Source organism: Hemitrygon akajei, chromosome 23 (assembly GCF_048418815.1).
Source record: "Hemitrygon akajei chromosome 23, sHemAka1.3, whole genome shotgun sequence".
NCBI lineage: Eukaryota > Metazoa > Chordata > Chondrichthyes > Myliobatiformes > Dasyatidae > Hemitrygon > Hemitrygon akajei.
In genome coordinates this window covers 52,806,170-52,820,909 of record NC_133146.1, presented here as the reverse complement: position 1 = coordinate 52,820,909, position 14,740 = coordinate 52,806,170, and the positions used below count along the sequence as shown (strand labels likewise).

General features: G+C 41.4%; 1 protein-coding gene across 1 annotated transcript in view; it reads right to left on the bottom strand.

The window, feature by feature from the left end:
* Window positions 1-10,930, bottom strand: part of LOC140715442 (uncharacterized) — a 166,391-nt gene extending 155,461 nt beyond the window's left edge. Inside the window, exon 1 of the mRNA XM_073027634.1 lies at window positions 10,787-10,930. The gene's annotated coding sequence lies outside the window, so the exon portion shown is untranslated. The remainder of the gene's footprint in view (window positions 1-10,786) is intronic.
* Window positions 10,931-14,740: the final 3,810 nt, after the last annotated feature.

The window sequence follows — 14,740 nt, the reverse complement described above, 5'->3', positions numbered from 1 at the left end:
GGGAAATCAAGGAAATACTCACCAGTCCTCAATGAAGGATCAGAAGGTGAAAGTGTGAGCAGTTTCAAGTTCCTGGTTGTCAACGTCTCTAAGCCCAACATATTGATGCAATTATAAAGAAGGCATGATAGCAGTTATATTTCATTATGAGTGTGAAGAGAATTGGTATGTCAACAAAGACACTCCCAAATTTCTAAAGACGTACTGTGGAGAGCATTCTAATTGGTTGCATCACCATCTGGTATGGAAGAGTACCAGATCAGAAAAAAGCTGAAGAAAGTTGTAAACTCAGCCAGCTCCATCATGGGCACTACTAGCCTCCTCAGCATGGAGGGCATCTTCAAAAAGCAATGCTTCAAAAAGGTGGCAACAATTATTAAGGACCCCCATCACCCATCAAGAGATCATTCCCTCTTCTCATAGCTGCCATCAAGAGGTAAAGGAGCCTAAAGACATACACTCAACAGTTCAAGAACAGCTTTTTCCCTTCTGCCATCAGAATTCCGAATAGACAAGAAACACCAGCTCAATATATTTTCTCCTCTCTTTTTGCATTAATTATTTAATTGAATTTTCTTTTTTCATATATACATTATAATTTATGAAGTATGTATTACAATGTACTGCACTGCAAAACAACAAATTTCATAAAATATGCCTATGATATTAGTAAAATTAGTCAGCTCCATCATGGGTATCAGCTATCGTAGTATCCAAGAGATCTTCAAAGAGTGGTGCCTTAGGAAGGCGGCATCCATTATTGAGGATCCTCACCACCCAGGACATGCCTTCTTCACACTGTCAGGAAGGAGGTACTGAAGCCAAACACTCAGTAATTCGGGAATAGCTTCTTCTCTCTGCCATCCAAATTTCTAAATGGACATTGAACTACCTCACTACATTTCTATTTGTTATTTTACACTACTTAACTTACTATATACACATACACACTTAAAGTAACTTTGATTTGTCATGTACTTCATGTACTGCTGCCATAAATTAACAAATTTCCTGACATATGCCAATGACAATAAATCTGATTCCGATTTTAAACCTGATTCTGGTCTTACAGTAACGTTGCAATTCTACAAGACGTTGGTGAGGTTGTATTTGAGTATTGCACAGAGTTTTGGTTACCTTGTATTAGGATGAAAGTCATTTAGCTGGGCGGAGAGCTAGGAAATTTAGTAAAATGCTGTCAGGTCTCAAAGGCCTGAGTTATAGGGAGAGGTAACTGAAGATTTTATTCCTTGGAGTGATGGGTACAAAGGGGTGACCTCAGAGGTCTACAAAATCACAAAGGGCATGATTTCACCAAGAATGCACACAAACTTTGTCCCAGAGAAGAGAATCAAACACTAGAGGACATAGGGACGCTACTGTCCATTTTCAGTCCACAGAAGAGTGTTCCACTAACAGTAGCAACACAAATGCAGTGATGGGCTCTGTTCCTTGGAGGATACAATCATAAGATTGAATTCATGAGGACAATTAATCATGGAAATACTGTTGGATTTTCTGGTTTTCCTTCAGAAAAGAAAATACCTGAAAAATTTACAAAACAAGACACTCCTCCCTGATATATTGACATATTCTCCCTAATGCAAATCAAAAGTCTTCACTACTACAGCAGAGATGATCCAAAGGGAAAGCAGAAAAACACCCACACTGTCTCAGGGTCTATATGGTCACCCAAAACAGCTGGAATGTGCAGCAGAAATCCTAGATCCCCTATTTTTATCAATGCCAGGATGAACTTGCCTTTGAAGACGGTTGCTTTATGTGGCGACTGAGAGTTGTTGCACCATTAAAGCTGAAATCTAAAGTGTTGGAGGAGTTACATGCCAGTCATCTAGGCATGATCAAAATGAAAATGTTGGCTTGAAGCTTTGTTTGGTGGCCTGGGATAGATTAGCAGATCAACTAGCTTCCCATGCACCGTTTGGGATGCCAACAAGTCCAGAAGAAAGTTGTCTAGAGCTGTCAGAACCACTTCCTGCAGTCCCAGAATCAATTCCCACAAACACCATAGAGGAAGCTCCTCAGAACCTGAGATTGGTTCACAGTCACAAGTCTCCCCTGCCAGGCAGAGTGAACCACACCCCTCTTGTGAGGAAAGACGTTATCCCACAAGAGTGAAAAATCCTCCACAGCAATTAAATCTTTAGGCATGCATGGAACAATTTAAGATTTATTATGCAGTGTATTTAGTAGTTGTATTATATAGTATATTCTGTATGTGCGCGTGCACGCATATAAACATACACACACACAGAGTTTATATATACATATATGTAACCTTATCGTAGCTCGTAACAAATTATGCTCGTTAGCTATGTATCTCTGACTAACAGCCACATGTCTTAGTATTGTATGGGTAATGGTGCGAGGGCCTTTTTCAATGTCAACACATGTCTAGGGTTGGTATAATTCAAGTTCAACGCAAAGAGGAAAGTTGGAATGTTCTGTTAAGGCAATGAATATTATGGTTAACACTGTACAAATACCACCCTAGGTAAAACTTATCTTTCGCCAGGAAATAATGGAATTTAAACTGGCATAAACTTGTTGTGACCTCCATCGGTCACGGCCAACCGTGGGTACTGCGCCTCTGGTAGTCATTGGTTTATTGAGCAGCGTCAACTGTGGCTATTGAGGCCAATCATGGAACAGTAGGCTCTGCCACAGTTGCTGCATGTGTAGGGCATCGTGGAATTGTTGTCTGCTGTCTGCTCTATTTAGCTCTCCGCTCCTCAAACTGACTCAGGAACACTCTTTCACCTTGCTCTAGGTGTTGCTGAAGAGTACCTCGCCATTTGTTGCGGTCATCTACTGTATTCTCCCAGCACTCTGGGTTGATTTTTAAGGCTTTCATGTCGTGCTTGCAGAGGCCCTTGAAGTGAAGCTGGGGGTCTACCAATGTTCCTCTTGCCTGTTGCTAGTTCTCCATAGAGGATGTCCTTTGGCAGTCTACCATCCTTCATACGATGGATGTGGCCCAGCTAGCATTGTCTTAAAAGCGTGAACATGTCCAGCGCGGGAGAGGACCTCAGAGTTTGGGACTTTGTCTCTCCAGGTGATGCCGAGGATGTGGCGAAGGTTGCGCAGGTGAAAACTATTGAGTTTCCTCTCCTGTTTGGAGTAGATAGTCCAAGTCTCGCTACCATACAGGAGGGTGCTGATAATGCATGCATTGTACATGTGTACAAATTGTGTTATTTTGTCTGGAATCCAGCTGATTCTTTGTTAGTAATCTAATATTACATCCTAAGATAGAATGTACTTTAACAAAGACTCTTCTTGCAAATGCTGTGGTTGTTGAATATGGAGACAATTATTTGCTCCTTACAGGCATTATGACAGCTCTCCATTGCATGAAGACCATTCTGCACTGACCAAGCAATTGTAGCTTTGCCTGTGTAAGAAAACTTTTCAGTAAATGTACACTCTTACTGTGTACACTGCTATGGGAACAATGAATTTAACTGGCATATGAGAATCTTAGATTCTTTTTTAAAAAAGTTCAAGGCAGTACTTAATGTCAATGTTTAACTATTTCTACTGCTTGAGGAATATAGGCAAAAGACAAATAGCAAGGAACAGTGCACGAGTAAAGTTCCTATAACCTTCAGTATTATTTGAACCATACATTAGAAGTAAAACTGATGCACTGACATGCTCCAAAGGCTTTGAGATCAAACCATTATAATGCCAGTTACATAATGTATTGTAACATAGAGACATTCATTCAGTGGTAATTTTAACCTGCCCAGTGGGAAATTCATATGATGGGGTCAGTTGCCCGTTTTACATCCCTTATGATTTTGCTCCTCATTTACATCAATCCATTAATTTTCTTGTTCCCTCTGCACATTTAATTTATTCATTTGGTACTGCTCAATTAATTTGTTGATCAGTTGGTATTTCTGCTGCTCTATGAATTTCTTAATTGTTGTAAAATTAATGGGGTACTGCTCTATCAGTTCACCAGTGCTCACTGTATTATTCATTTTTTTGGAATGCCTACCACTACTTAATGTATTCACTAGTTCCCATTGAACTACAGACTTAATAATTTGTTGCTATGACTGCTGCAAATATAAATTTATTAATTCACTATTATTCGGCCCAGATATCCAGCTTTGGTAGCTGGACATCGACATAAACTCCATTCACTTTACTGTTGGCATTGGGATGGAATCGAAGAATTTTGTAATTCTTTAAGTTTTGTATGATGGAGAGGATGAGTGCAGCACAAGTGGCAGGTGTGTATACAGACATTTTTAATTTCTCCCTCTCCTAGTATAGCGTGCCCCCTACATCAAAACATCTACCATTGTTCCTGTGCCTAAAAAGACCAAGGTAACATGCCTGAACAACTGGCATCGTGCTGCACTCTTCTCAATAATAAGCAAATGCTTTGAGAGGCTGGTCAAGGACTACATCTGCAGCTTGCTAACACCCATACTGGGCCCCATACAATTTGCCTACCGACACAACCGATCAACAAATGATGCAATAGCCACCGCTCTACACACCGTCCTTACACATCTGGAGAAGGATGACTATATGAGAATGCTGTTCTTGGACTACAGTTCAACATTCAACATCATAATTCCCCCCAGGCTTGACAAGAAGCTCAGAGACCTTGGCCTTCACCCTGCATTATGCAGCTGAATCCTGGGCTTTTGTCAGATCGCCAGCAGGTGGTAAGAGTGGGCTCCCTCACCTCTGCCTCTCTAACCCTTAACACAGGAGCCCCTCAGGGCTGTGTCCTAAGCACCCTCCTTTACCCTCTGTATACCTATGACTGTGCCGCCACTCAAAACTCCAATTTGCTAATTAAATTTGCTGACAATACTACATTGATTGGCCTTATCTCAAATAATAATGAGGCAGCCTACAGAGGAGAAGTCATCACCCTGACATAGTGGTCTCAAGAAAACAACCTCTCCCTCAATGTTGCAAAAAGAAAAGAGCTGGTTGTGGACTATAGGAGGAGTGGAGACAGGCTAACCCCTATTGACATCAATGGATCTGGGGTTGAGAGGGTGAACAGCTTTAGGTTCCTCAGTATACACATCACCGAGGATCTCACGTGGTCTGTATGTACCAGCTATGTGGTGAAAAAAGCTCAACAGAGCCTCTTTCACCTCAGACAGTTGAAGAAGTTTGGCATAAGCCCCCAAATCCTAAGGACTTTCTACAGGGGCACAATTGAGAGCATCCGGACTGGCTGCATCACTGCCTGGTAGGAGAACTGTACTTCCCTCCATTGCAGGACTCTGCAGAAATTGGTGCAGACAGCCCAACACATCTATAGATGTGAACTTCCAACTATTCAGGACATTTACAGAGACAAGTGTGTAAAATGGGCCTGAAGGATCATTGGGGACCTGAGTCACCCCAACCACAAACTGTTCCAGCTGCTACCATCCGGGAAACAGTACCATTTCATTAAAGCTTGTATCAACAGGCTGTAGGACAGCTTCTTCCACTAGGCCATCAGACTGATAAATTTACACTGATACAACTGTATTTCTATGCTATATTGACTGTCCTGTTGTACATTCTATTTATTACAAATTACTATAAAATGCACATTGCCCATTTGGACAGAGATGTAATGTAAAGATTTTTACTCCTCATGTATGTGAAGGATGTAAGAAATAAAGTCAATTCAATAGGTTTGTAAAAGATGTCAGTAAATAATCTGAATCTAGAGATGGAGACAGTATTCCAGAAAGGGGAGAGAGATGTCAGGGATATATCAAATAAATTCGAAGGTAGGGTGGAAATTGGAGGCAAAGCTGTTGAAATTGACAAGCTCATCCTGCATGCATGTACTATAGAAAGTTGGGAAGTGATACCTAGGTAACTTTGGAACAGAGACTGTTCCACATTGCTGATGAATAGGCAGGCTTAGCTGGGGTCCATGAAGGTGTCCACAGCTATACCTTGGGTTTGGAGCCAAAATAGAAATTGTTGTAGGTGGGAAATAGTTCCATCAGACAGAAGAATGTGGAAGTGGAAGGGAACTAATTAGGTCAATTGTCCAGAAATATATTTATTGTTTTAATAAAGCAACAATCCTTTATTGTTATGAAGTAATCCTAGAATTCCCTAACTGCCATATTTAAACAGCTTCACCATACAGACTGTATCAGTTCTTAAAAGTCAGCTTTTCGCTTGCCCTTAAGAATCAGAGCTGGGTAATAGCTGCCAGTCTTATTGTCAATGCCCATTGTTTGAGAATGAATTCTCTAAAAACTATAATGATGAAGATTTAGTTCTATGTCTGGATGGCACATCCTCCCACCTGTTGCATAGCTATCTGCTACCATTCTCAAATAAATGCAAAATTGCAAAGGAAATTAATAGCCATCTGTACCTATAAATGTTGTATTTCACATTGACCATATGTCTGTCTAAGCTGTGGCATCTGCAAGTTGTTGTGGCATTTAAGAAATACTATGATATGCCTGTTTGATATGGCACATTTTTGTCTTTTGTTAACCACAGATAATCAGCTGGCTTGAAGGAAATTTAAAAAAAATGCAGAATGCCATGAGTACTATGGATTATCTACAACCACAATCACTGGTATCCATTACTTATAGTCTCTAAAATACAGGGACAAAGGCAAATAAATTCAGAATGTCTATGACTTATTCAATTTTTTGAATTATAGGCACTTCAAAATAAGTCAATAAAATATTGGAATAGAATGAACCACAACAATAAGAAACACAAGAAAATCAGCAGACGCTGGAAATCCAGAGCAACACATACAAAATGCTAAAAGAACTCAGCAGGTCAGGCAGCATTATGGAAATGAATAGAATGTCAACTATCTATTGATTTCCATAGATGCTGCCAGAGCTGTTCAGTTCCTCCAGCATTTTCTGCAGCATAATAAGAATCCTGGTATTCTCTGTTGTCCCGAACATAGAAGAAAAATGTGAAGAAAAGCTATGTTTACATAGGAATACCTGGATTTTTCTTTGGAATAGATTAAAAGTTGATTACACAAAAGCTTTCAAAATTATGAATAGTTTTGAGGAAGTAGATAAAGGCCAGATAACAGAAAGGAGATTAAAAGAACATTTTAACATGTTTCTATAAAACAAAACGAAAATGCAGGAGTAACTCAGCAAGTCAGGCAGCATTTGTGGATGTAAATGGACAGTTGATGTTTCAAATTGAGATCTTTCATTTGGATTGAAAAAACAGAGGGATATAACCAGTACAAAGAGGCGAAAAAGATGCAGAAAGAGCAAACAAATGTTAGATGAATCAAGGTAAAGAATGGTGATAGTAAAATCCTGAAATTGAGAGTGGAAATCATGCCCAAGTTCCGAAGTGATAAGTGGAGGCAGCAAAAGGCTGCAGATGATGGAAGTAGACAGTCAATAAAGTTGGAACATGGATGTGTGTCAGCAGATAGGAACAGTGAGGAAGGGGAACTTGTGTGAAGAATGTATGGAACAGGCAGAGGAGGGGAAAGAAACAAGGTGCTGAGGACTGGGAAATGAATTGTCCCCACCCGGTCGAATCCTACAACCGGAAAGCAGAAAGTGGGGGGGGGGGGAGAAGAGGGCAAGACATGCTTGTTGGTGGGATCCCATTGGAGAAGGTGGAAGTTCAGGAAAACTATGTGCTGGACGTGGGGTGGTAGGCAAGGACAAGAGGAACCCTATGTCTGGTAGGGTTGTGGGAGGATGGTGCAAGAGCAGACATGCGTGAAATGGAAGAGATGCGGTTGAGGGCAGCATTGATGTAGACAAAGGAGCTGAACAATTGTGATCATAAGGACAAGACATGCCTGATGGAAAGTCACTATTAAGGCAGAAACTTTAGTCATCAAACTAAGAATACTCATTATAATATTTAACTTTGAGTGCCAACTTCACAGTGGAAGCCCAAATTAAACATTATAAGTAAATGTCCTACCTCGTTAAAAACAGGAAAATGACACAGCACACAACCAAGCAATCAAAAATGTTTTAAGGCAACTATTAGACCTTCTCCAGTCTGGCATGGTGCATATGTTTTTAGATTGGTTATTCACCAATACTTTATTAAATCTTTCCAGCTTCATTTCGCTCTTACCCTCAACATCTCCAGAGTAATTCTATCATTCCATGCCTTGTGATTTATCGCATATGACACTTGATTATTTGATGTGTTATGTTCTGTTGAGCTTTGTTCCAGTTTGCTCTGCTCTCTACTTGTTCTCTATCAGTTCTCCAGTAAACTGTCAACTTGGTAAGTGGCTCAGAATTTCCCCGTGAAAATTTAATTCTGGGTCAGTAAACAGCTAACAGTACTGGCACTTCATACGCGATGTGAGCTGGGTGTTGACGGGGAGTTCAGTAGTCTCAAAGCCTGGGGGAAGAAGCTGTTTACCATCTTAACAGTCACTGTCCTAATGCTCTAATGCTAGGCTACCTCTGGCCTGATGGTAAGGGATCAAAGAGATCGTAGGACAGATGGGAGGAATCTCTGAAAATGCAAATGGCCCTGTGTATTCATCCTCCTGATAAGTAACTCGGATGGGTGGAACAAAGTGTCCGATGATTCTCCTAGCAGTCCCCACAATCCTTTGTAGAGTCTTGTGGACAGATAACTTGCAATTCCTGTACTTGGCTAAAGAGAAGGTGTTGAGAGACTAAGTGAGATCATCCATAATGTGCACTCCCACAAACTTAGTGATCCTAATTCTCCCCTTGGAGGTGCCATTTATGTGCAGTCAGCCTGCACTTTCCGAAAGTCCACAATCAGCTCTTTAGTCTTGTTCATGTTGAGACTCAAGATGTCATGCCCGCGCCATTCTACAAGCTGCTCAGCCTCCTCTCTGTAAGCCATCTCCGTGTCGTTGCTGATCATGTCAACCACTGTTGTGTGATCAGCGAACTTGATGATTCAGTTTGAGATGATTTAGCAGACAGTCATGCATCAGCAGTGGGTTGAGCACTCAGCCCTGGGGATGGGCGCCAGCGCTCAGCGTGATGGAGCTCGAGAAGCTGCTGCCATTACGGACTGACTGATAAGATCATCAGACCCTTAAAACTTTGGGCAAACGATATACAATTTTGAAATGCATTCATGGAGTCAGACAGCATGGAAATAGGTCCTTGGCCCAACTGGTCCGTACTGACAAGACTTCTATCTCAGCTGGTCCTATTTGCACACATTTGGCTCATATCACTCCTATTGATGTACCTGCCAAAGTACCCCTTAAGTAAGAAATTACTAGTTTACATATAATTTGTATATCTATACTAATTGAGCTGTCCATCCTGACAAATTGTCAATTTTACCTTTGAAATTCAATTCAAATTCATGTTAACAACTAAGAATTAGTGCTGCTTCACCAGACTTACATCAGCAGTATAGGACCCCTGGGTTTTCATTCTTTGCAACACCTTTTTGCTCACTGTAAAGAGAATCTACAGGTACAGTGAAAAAAGAAAAGTTGGGAGACTAACTAGATAACACTTTACACATCAGGTCTGGAATCTGCTCCAGCATTCAGATTTAACACCTAAAGTACGTGTTCTCACCTAATCACTATTTTCCAGGATTACCACAGCATATTCAAATATATAATCCAGTGTCTATGTCAATCAGGAAAACAATGGCAAATAGCTAACTTGAGGACTTCCATATCTATGTACAAAGGTGCATATACATTCAGACAGGATGAAGAGGTCAATACTCCCCAATGCCATTAGGCTTTACAATTCAACCGCCAGGACTTAAGAACTTTTTAAAAGCTATTATTAATGCTTTTTGAGATAGTGATTTAGATGCATATCATATTTTTTTTACTGAGTAAAGTATTGTATGTTATTAGTTTTGCTACAACAAGTGTATGGGACATTGGAAAAAAGTTGAATTTCCCCATGGGGATGAATAAAGTATCTATCTATCTATCTATCTATACCCCGAACTGCTGATAGCCATGAGGAGAATTGTCCTGCTCCTGGATATGGTTAAGGATGTAATTTCCTAGTTAACAATCATCACAACAGAACACAAACTGAAGCAAAGCACAGTCCCCTGAGCCTGCACTGCGATTCAACAAAATCATGTTCCCACCCATCCCAACACCCCCAAGTACTGATTAACGAATCGACAAAACCCACAATAAATCCCGCATTCTCAGTGTTAAGTTAGGATTTTAAGTGCCGTACGCAGGGCAGGAAATCGATAAATGAAGTTGCTTAACTACTGAGTTATGGAAAGTTTTTGTTGCCATTGTACCGAGTGGCCTGTATTGATTGCATTGGCTGCTACATTCATTATATCGCATGGAAACAAGAAGCACGTGAAATATAACGTTGCGTAATTCGAAAGGTCATTTTACCCGTACATATGACCATGACAGCTGTTTTCAAAACATACAGGTAATTTTATTCCAAGCCCAGTGCAATAGCGCTTGGTCCAAGTAAATAAGTCTTAAACTGTCCAATTTACAACAGTTGTGCCGGGAACCTGCACATCCATCCCTATTGGTCACTTCAACCAGATTCATCATTGTATTAAACCCAGGTTTTTACTATATTCCTAAACACTATTTATAATCCTTGCTCTCCCATATCTTTTGATCATCTTAAACCCAGTAGATTAATAACAACCGGAAAACTCTTGTGTATTTTAGCGTTTTAGAGTCAAGAAAATATCGGCAGGAGCAGCAACAAACCGGCAGCCGCGTCATTCGGAACTCGCCGTTGCAAACCGTAAGCTAATGGGCGGCTCTCGCTCAGCATTTAAAACTTACAAGCAGCGCCACGTCCCACACAGCCCCCGTACACCGAGGTATCCTCGCCTCCGACTGATAGCCCCCAGTCAGAGGCTGCGCTGCCAGCAGCCGAACCCAGGCCGCCGTGTTGCCCCGGCCAACCGCCGCCACCTGTCACCTTCCATCCGCCACGTGCGCGGCGCGTAAACACGGAGCCACGTGCTCTCTCTGACAGCTGGCCAGCCCAGCTGCGCGTCACCGCGCCACTGCGCGCTCCCAGGACGGTAGTGAGTTAATGTTGTGTCGTCATTTGCACTCCGTTGGGCTCCATTTATTTGTCTTTCACCACCGCGACCTAGTTGGTGTTTTACCTGCCTTTCACATCGCTGTATGGACGTGTCGGTCCGTGGTCTCATGTGCCACGTTGAGGCCACTCTCAGGGTGGAGGGAGCAACGCCTTATATTCCGTCTGGGTAGCCTCCAACTTGATGGCATGACTATCAATTTCTCCTTCCGGTAAAAAAAAATCAACCCTTTTCCTATCCCCCACTCTGGCCTCTTACCCCTTTTCTCCTGCCCACCCGTCGTTCCCTTTCTCCTATTGTCCACTCTACTACTTTTCCTACCCACCTGGCTTCACCTATCACCTTCTAGCTAACCTCCTTCCCTCCGCTCCACACCTTTTTATTCTGTCATCCTCCCCCTTCCTTTCTGGCCCTGAAGAAGGGGCACAGCCAGAAACGTCAACTGTTTATTCACTTCCATAGATGCTGCCTGACCTGCTGAGTTCCACCAGCATTTTGTGCATGTTGCTATATTCTGTTGCTCCTCATCACCATTACCCGTACCCTCATTCTGTACTAGCTTACACCTTAACTTCACCAGGTATATAGCTTAATAAGTTACTGATCTGAAACAGCAGCTCAGATCTTGATGCATGACTTGCTGTGTAGTTTATCTGAAAAACAGAAATAGGAGTAAGCATTTTGGTTCTTTGGGCCTTGTTCACCATTCAATAAAATTGTGGCTCATCTCTAATGGAAATCATAAATGTATTCAGAAACGACATTTTTACTGTCCTCTTGGGCAGTTTTAAGGTGTTTTTTTTCTACCCTCATGTCTTTTTTAAATTTCCCCCTCTCTTAATATCAAAGCTCTCCTGTTCCCCAGAGTCTTATACAAACTTTCCCACCACTGATGTTTGTCAAATGTCTGCAGTTCCTATGCTTGGCTTTACAGTCCTTTTAAATCAGGGGTTCCCAACCTTTTTTATGTTATGGACCAATACCATTAAACAAGGGGTCCAGGGACCCCACGTTGGGAACCCCTGTTTTAAATAAAGGCTCAATATTAGCCACCCTCCAATCCTTAATACCTTATTTGTGGCTAAGAATAATGCAAGTATTTCTAACAGGGACCTGCAATTTCAGTCCAAGCTTCCTGCAGTGTTGTAGTATGGCCAACAACTCTTTAGTGATGTGAATATTTTGAAATGCCTCTCTATTCATTTCCTTTAATTCTTTAGCCTCTGTGACATTTCCCATGGTAAGTACAAATGAAAGGTACTCTAACAGCTACTAGAGATGTGGGGATAGTGCAGGAGAACTGAATAAAGGTTCATCTTCAATGATGAATCACAAACAAGAGAAAATCTGCAGATGCTGGAAATCTGAGCAACACGCACAAAATGCTGGAAAAACTCAGCGGGCCAGCCAGCATCTAGTAAGAGAGTACAGCCGACGTTTTGGGCCAAAGCCCTACGGCAGGACTCCATGATGAATGGTGAGATAGGCTATAGGAGCTAGATAGAAACATAGAAAATCTACAGCATAATACAGGCCCTTCGGCCCACAAAGTTATGCTGAACATGTCCTTACCTTAGAAATTACTAGGCTTACCCATAGCCCTCTATTTTTCTAAGCTCCATGTACCTCTCCAAAAGTCTCTTAAAAGACCCTATCATATTTGCCTCCACCACCATTGCCGGCAGCCCATTCCACGGACTCACCACTCTCTAAGTAAAAAATCTTACCCCTGATGTCTCCTCTGTACCTACTCCCCAGCACCTTAAACCTGTGTCCTCTTTTGTGGCAACCATTTCAGCCCTGGGAAAAAGCCTCTGACTATTCACACGATCAATGCCTCTCATCATCTTATACACCTCTATCAGGTCACCTCTCACCCTCTGTCACTCCAAGGAGAAAAGACTGAGTTCACTCAACCTGTTCTCATAAGGTATGCTCCCCAATCCAGGCGACATCCTGGATTGCTCACTCCTGCTTCTAATTCTTAGCCATTTTCTTTTATTTAGAGATACATCATGGCAGCAGGCCCTTCTGGCACAACAAGACGGTGCTAATCCATTATATCTGTACAATTTTAGAATGTGGGAGGAATACTGAGCACCGGTAAGAAACCCATGCAGTAATGGAGAAAATGTATAAACTCTTTAGACAGCATCAGGATCTCGAGTCACTGGCACTGTGGTAGCATTACACTATCCGCTATGTGACCGTGCCACCCCTCAGATCATTACATTCTTAGAAGACATTTCTATAACTCAAATGAAATCTGGAGGAACATGAGGAACAAATCATCAAGATGAATCTCACTGGGTGCATCTAAATATGGATTTCTTTAGTATGTCTAGTAAGATCAGGCACCTCCCATCCTACAAGGTAGCTCCACATTCAGGAACACTGCTTCAGAGCTAAAAAAAAGTTTAAAGGGCCTATTTATTTGCAAGAATTTTATTCCCTTTTGACTCATGCACAGCCATTTAAGTATTGTAATGACTGTCTTGCTGATATGTAGTGTATCTTTAGGCAGAGGTACACTTTTCTTTGTGTACCATTTTGTTTCTGAGAGCCTTCTGGACAGGAATGTCAAAAGAAGTGCCTGCTTTGCAGCAACATCATATTTTCACAGATATTCTGGAACCATCAATGTGCAGACACTACCTCTTTGGATAAATATATGTGCAATGTCATAATACCTTTGAATAAATCACAACATAAATGTTCACTTTACTACAAGTGTAAATTCCCAGATTAATTACCTTCTGTTTATAGCAGCTCAAACCCACAGCAAAGAAAAAGTCACCCATAAACAAACACTAAAGGCTCCTTCTGGAAATCTGAAACAAAATCAGAAAAAACTTTCAGAGTACCAAGCACTCTACAGTACCAGCTCTTTAGTGTTAACTCTTAAGTGAGCCTAGGAATGTTTTCCCAAATGAAATATAGATGACCCTACAAGAGAGGAGGCAACATTGTAACTCATATTGGGAAATAAGGCTGGACAAATGATTGAAATCTTAGTGGGAAGCACTTTGGGCCCAGTGACCATAATTCTACTAGTTTTAAAATGGCAATGGAAAAAAGAAAGAACTGCTTCATGGGACTAAATTGCAGAAAGGAAAATTTTGAAGGTATTAGATCACAACTTGTAAAGAATTTGGGAGAGTCTGTTGAAAGGGAAAGAGATGTCGGGCAAGAGGAGGCTTTTAAAAGTGAGATAGGCATTGTTTAGGGACATCCTGTTCCTTAGAGCAAAGGGCAAGGTTGGCAGGATTATTAAAGCACTGGTCAGGAAAAGTGGGGCATATATCAGGTATAGGCAGCTGTGATTATGCAAATCCCTCGAGGAGTATCAGGATGTAGAAATGCATTTAAGAGAGAAGGCAAAGAGGGCATAAGATTGCTTTATTTGTAGGGTAAAGGAGATTCTAACAGTAGCTAAAAGTTTGTGTTTTTAGATGACATCCTTATCTATTCCTGCTCTCATCTGGAATGCGTTCAGCAAGTCTGGAATGTTCTTAGACGGCTTCTTGGTAATAACCTGTATGCCAAGCCTGAAAAATGTGAGTTCCATAAAGAACAGGGGTTGATTTTGGGCTATACACTTACTCCATTCAGTGTTCAAATGGACCATAGTAAAGTTCAGGCAGTTACAGAATGGCCCAAACCATCTACAGTCAAACAGGTACAGCAC